The sequence below is a fragment of the Tetranychus urticae genome, chromosome 2 (assembly GCF_039701765.1).
Source record: "Tetranychus urticae isolate SD_2017Ah chromosome 2, NJAU_TeUrti_SD_1.0, whole genome shotgun sequence".
In the NCBI taxonomy this organism is placed as follows: Eukaryota; Metazoa; Arthropoda; class Arachnida; order Trombidiformes; family Tetranychidae; genus Tetranychus; species Tetranychus urticae.
Genome location: NC_142959.1, coordinates 3,199,568 through 3,211,644, shown reverse-complemented (window position 1 = coordinate 3,211,644; position 12,077 = coordinate 3,199,568). Strand labels below are relative to the sequence as shown.

General features: G+C 30.4%; 1 long non-coding RNA gene across 13 annotated transcripts; it reads left to right on the top strand.

Moving 5' to 3' along the window:
- The first annotated feature begins 286 nt into the window (after positions 1-286).
- LOC107363463 (uncharacterized) lies at positions 287-5,225 on the top strand. 13 transcript variants are annotated; one of them, XR_016198259.1, is made up of 12 exons: positions 291-451; positions 531-793; positions 863-966; positions 1,044-1,173; positions 1,438-1,750; positions 1,865-2,074; positions 2,162-2,372; positions 2,483-2,826; positions 3,210-3,365; positions 3,461-3,685; positions 3,766-3,882; positions 4,022-5,225. It is a non-coding gene; the product is annotated as an uncharacterized LOC107363463 (long non-coding RNA). The 13 variants fall into 13 exon arrangements; XR_016198263.1 differs by having other exon boundaries at positions 531-733; positions 895-966; positions 2,483-3,365; XR_016198268.1 differs by having other exon boundaries at positions 895-966; positions 2,483-3,365.
- The last annotated feature ends 6,852 nt before the right edge of the window (positions 5,226-12,077 follow it).

Here is a 12,077-nt window from a genome sequence, read left to right as displayed (position 1 = left end):
ATTTTTCGGGCCAAACTAGATAAATCTCTTTAATTTTTCATTATAATCAACTTGAAGCAAATTAACATTTCCATTGTAAAATTTTTCGATTATTTTCTCAATATGAAGGTGCGATCACCATTAAGAAATCTTAATCTGCTTTCAGAAGATTTCATTCTCTAACCTGATGAGTTCAATGCGATTTTACTTGAACAGAACGATGTTTCAACAATATTGAAGTCTTCAACTCGAAATGCATTTTACAAGTAGTAAAAGCTACCTCTAGATGGCGGGATATGATTGTCTAACGGAAAAAAAATTCATATGCATTGTTTTAATTATTCAATGCATTAAAGATTAAGAATTAATTTGAATTACTGTGTATTACTGTTTATCATGTTAATTATTATTGATTTTCAGAAGAGACTATTATTTAAACTATCGTTCATCGCCTTTTAACTGTTCTAACTGGGTAAGTCTAATATCAAACATTATAAATGTCTTTTCAAAATATGTTTAATCAAAGAACCGGACAACTCTTTTATTTATAGCTATCTAGGTACAACTGGAATGGTTGAATTAATTCATGTAAGCTCATCGTGAATATTCTAGAGACACGACTCAATTTATAACTAACATGGAATGGTTAATCTAAATCAAATGAAAGAACATTTATTCGACAAGTTGATTGAACAAGTGTTAACCTGGACGCTTGAATCTGATACACACTTTATCGGATGGTAAATTGAATATGGTGGGTAAAGGTGATGAGAAAAATATAATATAATGAAGAGATGATCAAATAATAAAAATAGTAAGTCTCAAAAAAAGAAGAAAGCTAAATAAAAAGAGAAAAGCTAATATTTTTATTTCTATTTCCTAGGAACTTAATTTTATGTTTGTTCACTTCTTCAGATGTTGATGTCCAAATAATAGGAATTGATTTAAGAAGGAGGAAATTGTTTTGAAACTAAACTCATCACGAAAGTAAGCAAACACACTCACACTCACTCACATACATTCAACACTTCCACACATTTATATTGACATTACTTTCCTTCAAGTATGAACAATATTGATATTATCCAGCCTTACACTTTAAACGAGCGGACAATAATTAAACAAACAACAGTCAAATGTTGTTAGTAATTTTAATGCTCTTCTTATTACTATTATAATCATCACCACCAGAGGGTAAGTAATTTTAGTCCAAAAAGATAAACACAAGGTTAATAATTAACATTACAATTGACATGGAGCAAAACAATTAATTTTACCGATTAACCCTTACCTTCTGACCCAAGAATATTTCTTGCAATGTTATTTTTATATCATTTCTACGTCTCAGAAAATGTCAACTAATGTCATTATTATCACAGAATATCACTCTTTATACAATATATATATACACTTAGATACTAATATTATATTTTACATTCTTTCACATCTTTTCTTTAGCATTATTAACATTATGGTGACTCCCAACTAACCTCAAGTTATTAGTTTCTTGTCATGATGGATTGGATTTGAAGTTGCAATTGAAACATTTTCAACTAACAAGCAAACCAAAGGAGGGATATACATAAATATATATGAAAAGTGGTCATAACCATTGACACTTGATAACAATTTGAGACAAAGCCAAAAAATTAATATTTGTTAATGTGTTAATCATGATTTCAACAAAATCGCAGTTTTTCTTCATAAGTATTTCATCAAGCACAAAAAAAAGGAGGAAAGACGAGAGAAGAAAAAACGATGTCGAAGGAAGGCAAGAAATTATTAACATTTCCCTCTTCCTATCAAAATACATTTATTTGACCTTATCCACTTGATATTTTTTTACTTACCTTCTCTTCTTGTATTTGGTTGCCTTTTTTTACAGTTCCTTTGGAGAGTTAAAGTTTCAAGTGAAAATCTAAAATGATCAAAGTTGATTAAATTTGACCTGACAAAGTGATTTTTTGAAATGGATGGTTGATTGAACTTAAAGTTATCTTGAATTTCACCAAGAACAAACTTTATTTCCTATCGATAATAATATCAAAATTGTTACTATTTCAACTTGGGAGTGATTTTAAAGTTGACGATGAAGGTAAGAAAATCTTGAAAGTAAAAAAATTATTTCATTCTTTTCTAATTTGTTTCTTTTTCTTTGTTTCCTTGCCTTTTTTTGTTCCAGTAATAACTCTTATTACATTTAAAACTTGATTGTTTATCAACTAAACTGAACAGCATCTAAAAATGAGTGAAACTGCAAACCTTAACAATATCGAGACGTTGATTATTATTTGTCTTGACACATTTGGATACCAAACCTCAACAACAACAATGATGTATTTTGTGAATCTAATGTTTCCCTTGATAAAAATTTCTTTAACCTTTCTTTTCAAGTAAATATATATATTATTATTATCACTATTATTATTATAACTATTATTGCTTATAACTTTACTATTACTAATACTTATTATTTGCTTCTCTTTCTCTCTCTCTTATACAGATTGACAAGTTTTCCCTATTGTTGTTGGTTAACTTGACTTTAACCGGAAACCTGATGATATAAAAGGATTGATGATGGATATAAGATGAAGATAACCTTACCTCATGGGATTAATTGTTAGCCTTATATGATATGATATTGATGAGGAGAAACGTTGTTACAATTAATATCCAAAGCTCCTGAGTCATATAAATGGTTCACTTTGGCTTTGAAATTATTTCCATCGTTCTTCCTCTCAATCGCTTCCAGTTTTACGCCTTCACTGATTGATCGCAATTTGATTTGCTTCGATCATTTCAATTGTTTTCGTCTTTTGCCTTCGATTCCACTTCTTTACCTGAATGGTTTGTCTCGTTAATTGAATGTTGTCCAATTTCATGTGAAATTTGTTGATTGAGAAAGGTTCAGCGCTATATTGACATTGAAAATTTTCAAGTTTACTTTAAATTTTCCAGTTTCTTTGTTAACTCGACTTGGTTGATGTTGACTTGATTTGATGATCATTAATTTAATTAGTAAAGTAATTTTTTACCTTCCAAATCAACTAAATTCACATTGAGATTGATTAGCTTTGAGTTGTTGTAACTTATAAGTTATAACTTTAATTGGAGTCAAATTGTCACGTTAAGACCTTTTAACTTTCCCCTTCTAAATCTTTTCCTGTCTATAAGTCTGTCTGTTAATCTTTTAATTTAATTTCATATCATTCTCTTCATTCATTTGAAAGCTTTTCAGTTCCATTTCTCCTTCTTTATCCCCTCTTTATTCAAGTCTATCTCAATGAATGCAATGAGAAAACATTTCAAGTTAATGAGATTAAAAAACAGTTACATTGCAAAGTGAAGAGAAGTGTAAAGTTAAAAGTAATCAACAATACAAAATGGTAAACAGTTAATACAAAAATTACAATTAAATCTTTTCTTGATTGGCTTGTCAACCCAACCAACTTTTAACTTTCACAATTGCTTTTCATTTTAGTTAATCAACTTGAACACAACTTGTTGGATGAAGACAAAAGGACGAACAATAATTGAAGTGATCAAAGGCGAAAAAATATAATCTAATAATCTAATTGATTTAGCTTTTGTTTTTTCCCAAGTTCCAACACTGATTAGCTGACAAACTACCATTTGGTTAATTACAATTAACTAATGTGTACAAAAAAAACAAGATTGGTGACAATTTTGTTCATCTCAGTGAACAGTAAACAAATAAAATAATGTTTCCCTGTAAACTTATTTTTATTAATATGATTATCACTTGTTTCACCCATTAATTTACAGGCTTCTAATTATGCAAACAATAAAGTTGGCTAATACGGTACAGTTTGAGCATTGATTACACCGTAATTGCAGATTATTGGAATAAACTTAATCCATCAAAAATACAATAAAAAATAGGTTTGTAACTTAACCCATTTTTCCCCTCTCATACAACTTCATCATCAAAATTTAATTATCTCTGACCCTAGACTTTAACCTAACTGATAATCTAGATTCATAATTCAATTACTAAACGTATTTTTCTCATTTCTTTCAGTGATTCAAGTTTTGACAGTTATTTGTGCAAGTTGAACCAATATTGAAGCAAAGGAAACTCAAGCAATCCCAGATTATCACTAAGAACGTCTCATTGAAACGGAAAGCGATTGTTGTTGCCAATTGTTACACTGAATGATGATTATCGTCAAGATGTAAACCACCAGTCATTTAAATCACCAGTTACCATCAAGTATCAAAGAAAAGAAAACGTTTTTCTGCTCTTTTTTTCGCTGCTCTCGATTCAAAGTTGCAAAGCGATTATAAAGCGTCTATTGTACAAATCAAATGTAATCAATTGACCAAGTGACCTGCAAAATTGGCAGAAACATGAAAGACCAACAAGAAAAGGCCAAAAGTGTAACACCGACAATGTAAATTGAAAAAGATTGTTACTCAACCAAATGATGTACAAAGCAAAAATAGACAAAAAGGCATTCCAATTAATTGATATCCATCAAACGTAAAGTAAATGTTGGAAATCCTTTACTTCTCTAATAACAAATAATGATGCTGATGATACTGGAAACGATGATAGTAGTCTAGATAATAATAGTTAAAAATAGTTGAAATATACATTTTTTGAATCTCTCTTCCACATTCATATCATCACCACCGTCATCATCTTGACATGATATTGTTTAGCAATATATTGCAACAAGGAGAAGAAGAAGGTAAAAAGCTAAACACAAAAAGGACAACCATGAATATAAAAGTGATCCCGGTGAATTGACAGAGGATGATGCTGATGAAAAGGAATCTAATCATATGTTACGTTGGATGACAAAAGAGGGAAAAGAGAGAGAGGATTAAAATCAAATGATGATAACCATCTAAGCACAAGAATTTCGCCTTCATTGCCATCTTCAATAAGATACTCGTCAATCTTGAGCTCATCTGTTTTTTTCTACCTCTTATAATAATAGTTGTCTTCTGTGGTTGTCGTCTCTCTTCAAGAACAGCAACTGTCAACATCTTTCCAGTATTACCTTCATCTTGATCCATTTTTTGCTTCATTTTCATCATCTTCTTCACTATTTTAAGATCTTTTCTTGCATGAAGTTACATATTTTTTTATATATATAATACAAGTACACGGTTTATACAATATGCAACAATAGTTTCATTTTCAATCGACTTTAAAATTTAATTTTTTTCTACTTCTTCATCTGAGCAAAAAATTAAATTAAAATGTTAAGAATGAATTTAAAATTGACCTTTTTTTGTGCCTCTTGGTTAGTAAATGATTGACAGAGGTAAATGTAGTCAGTAACATTTACAAAATGATGGTTATGGGAAGCAAGATGAAATGATGATCATGTTTTGCTCTCAAAAACATTGAAACGGTTTAATTTCCTTTTCTTCTTGTTCATCTTCTGTTATCAGATATTTTTCTTGCTCTTCAAAGTAATCATACAGATTTAACCTACAAATTGAACTTTATTTATTGAACTTGCTTCTTTCCCTTGTAAAGATGATCTTCATCATGAGAATGATAAGGAAAGTGAAAGTGGTAGACAGAGAAAGAGAGGAAATAAAAAGACAAAGATTGATGAAGAAGAAGAAGAAAAGGAAGAGAGAAAAAAAAGAAAGTTTAGATTTTACTGTTTATTTCGTCTTCTTTTTCCTCTTTTTATTATTACTTATTTTGAAAGTTTCCATCTCGATTGGCCTCATCTTATTGGAATGTGGAAACATCATATCCCGATCCATCATGTTATTAACAAGGAAACATCATGTTTTCCACTTCAAATTCAACTTGTTCATTTTCATTTTCAGTCTCTTCTCTCACTTCCATCTTATCCATTTTGATTTAAATCATTTCCCAAATCATATATTCATTTGATATCAAATCAGGCAGCAAGAAACAAAAAGTTAGACGTCAAGTAACTCACTTACAATCAAATAATGGTAATGAGTTGCAATGCAAAAAAATAACAACTGTCAGTCAAGTGAATAACTTGAATTGTCATTGATACTCGCAAGGTTGACTTTAAATGTTTATGTGCAAAAATGAATAGACAATTAACTTGATCATTATAAATTGGATAATCAGCTTTTAACTGGAATGAAAAGAAGATGGAAAAGGAAAGATGAAAGTAAAGCCAATTGACATTTTTATACTTGGACACATCTTGATGTTGCTCTTGATGACAATATTTACTTTAACTTGGGTAACAATATCATGTATATACTCTTATATCTGCATGCATAATCTAATATTGATAACCTTTTGTTCAAACTTGATTCCTGTATGTCACCATGTTTTAATATTGACCACACCATTGAGTGGTAATATTGACCTTGGTCAACTAGCAACATTGAAATCATCTTATACTTGTTCTGTTTACAGTATACTTACCACAAGGGGTTGACCAATAGGCCAACAAGCCAATCTTTATCACCTAATATTGTAATGTACAAAAGGCTTTTGTTTACCCTTTTATGTTACAATTAAATTATCTTCAACTAAAAACCATTATCATCTCTAACCTCATCAATGATCATCATCATTGCCAACCCTCATCTTGATGACAATAAACTGGTAAAACTGGTTAAAGGAAAAACGGTTTATTGATTAGTAATGGTGAGAAATGGAAAGCAAAAAAAAAGGAGAAGAAGAAGAAAAACAAAAATGATTCTCAATCATGAATCTCAATAACGTTATAATAACAATAATGGGTTAAATGTCAACCCATTCAAGATGATTATTAACATTATCATCAGTGATGAAAATAGATGCAAATGAATGAATAAAATGGTTAACATTAAAATAAAGCTGAAAAGTCAATTGAAACATAAACATTTACTTTTGTTTTCCTACTCATCATTCCCCATCAATTGAATAACCCTAAAGTTGTTTATTTTTCTTTCCTATTTTCATCTTCTTCATCTTCTTGCAAATGTAATTCCATTTTCTTGAATCATTTTAAACAATCATTTAAATTGTTGACTGACAATCAGTCAATGGAATCAGTCATCAAGAAATGGCTTGAAAAACAACAACAAAAGGTTCACAATTGTTTAGAAATGGTTCATCATCTTATTCAACTCACAAAGTGTCATAAACAAGCAAACAATCAACAACATCAACATAAGATGTTAAAGGGTTATTAGACACATAAAGTGCAATGTTGACAAAAAAAAGGATTTAAAGTCATCAAGTGAAAAAAAAGAGTCGACAAAAAAGAGAAGCAAAAAATTTTGCAAAAAAAAACAAGTGAAGCAATGAAGTGAAAGAAGACGATTTTTGATGATGATGAGGATGGGATGCAAAATGGTGTAGATGGTTTGTTGATTATGTTTAACATGAAAGACGAGATTGAATTGTGAAAAATGTTTTGATTTGATTTGAAATAATGAATGGTTGTTGGCTGTGCATTTTGTGTTATTATTAAATAAAAAGGCAACTCTCTCTCTCATAATATAATGATGATAAAAAGGGATAAATAGTGAAATGTTTAAAAATAAGGTTAAACATTGTAAACATTTAAATACATTGATAATGATGAGAGTGAAAAGTAGTGCAAGTGAAAGAAGGGTTTACTCTTGATCATTATTATCATCTTGTTTCATCTCTCGATTATCTTAAGCCATTATGCAAAAAGGATTTATCTTCATCTATAGACAGTGTCTGTGGCCAATGGAGCATCCAGAAGAGTCCAATAGTCATTCTCCTGATATTCATGTCGGACGGGTGAAAGTGATGCTTTTAAACTTTTGCCATCATCATTATCATCCTCATCGCCAGGGTAAAGGGTGAATATGCCTTAGACTCACAATGGGAATGAAGGGGAAACAAAAGTCTAGTAAAGTTGAAGGGATGACAAGTTATAAAAAGAGTATTTTTTTACTTCACTTTTTTTTGTTGCCTCTTCTTCTTGCTTCTTTATATTCATCATCTCTCACTGTGAATCACTTTAGTTGCCAATGAATCTTAATCGAACTGTGAAAAGTGAACTTGCAAAGGACAAGAAGATGATGAACATGGTAAATGAGAAGGAAGAGAATGTAACATTGCCTTTGTCTTTTCAGTTTATGAATAAATTGATAGAAGTTCTCATTTTGTTTTACTTTCATTTTTCATTTCTTCAGTTATTAATGTCAATCAATATTAGTATATAAAAGGTTGCTTCTGGGACACTCAATTTTGTCCAGATCTGGGCCAACACCGTCTGATAATGTGCAATAAGCCATTTTTTTGTTAGCGTTTTTCAATGAAAATAAAATGAAATTTTGTTCTCGAAGATTTTTATTAGCTTTATAAGCTATTTATCAAAATTGAAATTCAGTCAAAATCAAATTGAAATGTAATGCAACAAAACATGATGACAGAAAGTGAATACATATGAAACGATGAATTGGATTGCAGACCTAAACCTCAAAAATTTTGCATTTCTCACAACCTGAAGTTTTTCATTTCTAAATCAAATCTATTATAAAATGGTCCACATAAAGTAAGTTTATAATTTGAGGCACCAATTTCCTTTTACTGTCCATTTCTTTCTTTGGCCAGTTCTCTTTAGACTTGAGACGAGTTTTCAATTGGATCCAAGAAAACAGAATAAATTTCACCTGCTATTCCACCTAACATTGATATACATTGAAACCATTGGATTATCTTGTGTTTGTTTCATCCTCATTATCAATATTGCCCATCATCACCAATACTTTGCATTGACAATTGTTTTGTATCAACTTTCCTCCTTTTCCTCATTATATTTGATAAGGAATACGTAGTTCCTCCAATTGGAAATCTTATTCAAATTCTTACACTTTACCTTCATTTATTTGAGCGAAATACTAAAATATAAAATAACTTTTGCCTTCTTCGCCCTAGATAACCTTATATTTTGGTTAAACTGTATTAATCTCCCTAACAAATTAACTCAACTATTAAAAGTCGACAGGACAATTCGATCAGAATTATTGACCTTAATGAAGGAACAAAGTATCAATTGTCCAACAGACGAATCAATGCGCTAAATATACTGTTTTTGTTTATAATGTCCTACCGAAAGGTGTGCTATCTTGTGTATCTTCATTACTTCATTCGAGTTCAAATCAAATTCCATTTTAAATTTTTCTCCTTTATTTTCAATCAAATCGCTTTAGTCATTCCTTTTCTTGTTCATTGCTATACTTTCAAATGAATTAATTTATGAAAAGCTAAAGTATTACTCAATAATACTTTGCCTTTAATATTTGAATTCATTTTGCATCATGCAATCTTTTAATTTAAAATTTGATCAAAAAAATTGATTCTTCCGATGCTTAAAAAAAGCGAAATCGAAACAGGAAAAGTTAACCTTTTGATAGCATGTAACTTGATTTGAACCATTAAAATGGTCAATAAATGATAAAGTTGAACCCTAGTAAGTAAAGGGATTGAACTAATGCAACCCAAAAAGTTGTCAATAAAATATCAACTCCTACTTTTACCTCCCTTGGAGAGGATGAGGATAACGATGAGAAGTATGATGAGTAAAAGGGAAAGAGAAGAGCCACTTAAAAGATGAACAATTGTTGATCCGATGATGAAAAAAAGATGAAGAGTTAACATTAATATGGACAATATTGAGGAGCCATTTTTCAAAAGTTAATCTCAATTTGCAACAACAAAAACTAGATCCTGTTGAGTGTTTTTTTTTCAACCTTTAACAGTTTACTCTTACAAAGTGATTCAAAATGAAAAGGCAACAGCAGAAGCAGTAAAAAAAACAACAACAAAAGTATAGTTTTTCATTTCAGGTCAACCTCTATTGTATTCATGACAAGGCTCTTGCCAGGAGTTAAGAGTTATCCAAAGCCACAAGCATGATAATGATAAGCTGTGATAAGTGATGAAAAGTTAACCATTTTAATGGGCTTTACCATTGTCTAAGAGTCGACCAATGGTTGACAAAATGAGCCTCAAAACTTGCCATTGATTAACATGGAAATTTTTCGGTTCGTCTTTTCTCTCATTGCCAATCAATTGATACATCTCTATAGCCGGATATACAATGTATTATTGTAATAATATAATCTTTAAAATCGCTGAAAATCGATTAGCATCATTTTTTATCATCACAAATAGCATTTCCAGTTTAACCATTATTTTGATAACAATTGTTGTTGTTGTTGTTTAACTAATTCCTCTTAAAAAGTTGAATGATTATTAATATGGTTTTGTGAGGTTATTTTATTGATGATCAATGAATTATAATGGGATGGAAAGAAGAAGAAGAAGAAAAAGTTTCAAGAGCAACATTTTTTTCTCACTCTTGTTATTATATTATTTACAGGGAGGGAGAAACACGGCATTCTGTCACATATGGAAAAATGAGCGTATAATTGGTCAAGGAAGAAGCACAGAAAAGAGCAAAAGCCAAAAACCAAATTTCGCAGTTGAACGATTTTGTATCATCTCATTGAAAGGTTATTGTGATTTCTTGAAAAGCATTTTGTGTAAACCATTTAAAGGAAACATTGAAAGTCAAGATGATGATCAAGATGATGATGATGATGATAGAAGTTGCTCTTTTTATTATTATTATTCATAAGCAAAGATAATGTAACAGAGATTTGAATTTATTTTTGTCCTTTTCTTCTTCCTTCGTCTTTTTCCTTGTATTCATAACTGTTCCTCTCTTTAAGTCAACTGGTTGTGGCTTCGAATCGTTCTTGTTGGCCTTTTTTGTGTGTCCTTTTTATCGACGAGTTTTTTTCTTCTTCTTCTGCATAAATTGTTCTTTTCATCTTTTCTTCTTCTTTTCCCATTATTTTGATTCGCTCTCCTTGCACACTGTGGTCGCCTTAAGGAGTCCTTTTGGGCCTCTTCAAGAGCATCAAAGTGCTGCCTGTTGGTTGAGTTGACTTTAACCTGAGAAAGTTACTCTCTTAGGTTAAGCTGACTTTCAGTGGAGAGGTTAAGGCAACATGCCGTTATCCTTATTCAACTATAACACAGGGAATCAGTCACACCTTTTAACAATAGCCACACACTGACAGAGAATGATTATGATGATAATGATGAGAGTGATGAGAGTGATGAGGATAATAATGATTATAAGTGGTACTGTCTGGTTGTCTAATTCAACCAATCGTTAGTGTTTCCCTTCCTTCCAACAATTTAAAGGTCCGTTGAGTTTGTGAAAAATGTTTTTTACACTTTATCAAATGAGAAGAACAAAACTTTGGGTAAATATTTTTCTTCACTCCAACAATATTATGTTCAGTTACCATCCAAGTGGCTCTGTTTAGCTTTGTGTAACGTTAACAATTGAGCTTTTCATATAATTTTCATTGTTATTTTCAAGTCTTTTTTTTATCATCATCTTGTTTCTTTTCACTTTTTATATCAAATCGTAACATTATTCAATGCACAATTTGCCAAGTTTAACCATTCACCAACCATTCGCTCAGTTGACTTTCAAACATCAGTTAAGAATCAGTTTCATCCAATTTTTCAAAAGATTTTCCAATGTCGCTCTGATCATAGTGTATAACTAAGAATCCATTTGATTCTGCTTCATCAACTGATAGACATTTTTATTTAAAATTCAATCAAATTGGCAAAGACAGTTTTGTGCAAATTTCAAATCGCAAACTGATTTCTATTTGAATTGAAGCTCTGACTAAAACAGACAGCCAACAGTTACTTGAAATAATTAAAGATTCATTGTTGTAAATTCAGAGAAAGGCAAAGAATATTCTTCGATTTATTCTAGATTGTATCGGAATATTTCGAAGAAAAAAATGCTTTTTTAGGAATATTTAGGGTTATTTTGCTTGATTGAAAAGGTGGATTGAAAAATAATCAACATCTTTGAGTAAACTGTTTTTGGTTGAGAACAAAAATCATTTATAAGATAAAATATCAACAAAATGTGACTTTGTTATGAAAACAAAAATCATCTGATTTTGTTTAAAACTGGTCATTTTGTTTGAATTTCAGAGTTATTTGACCAGCTGCCACAAGCAGTTATGAGGTTAAACTACGATAACTGCGAGTGAAGATACGAAGAGACTTACCAAAGAACGGCAAGACTTTATGTAAAAACATGACAGAACAG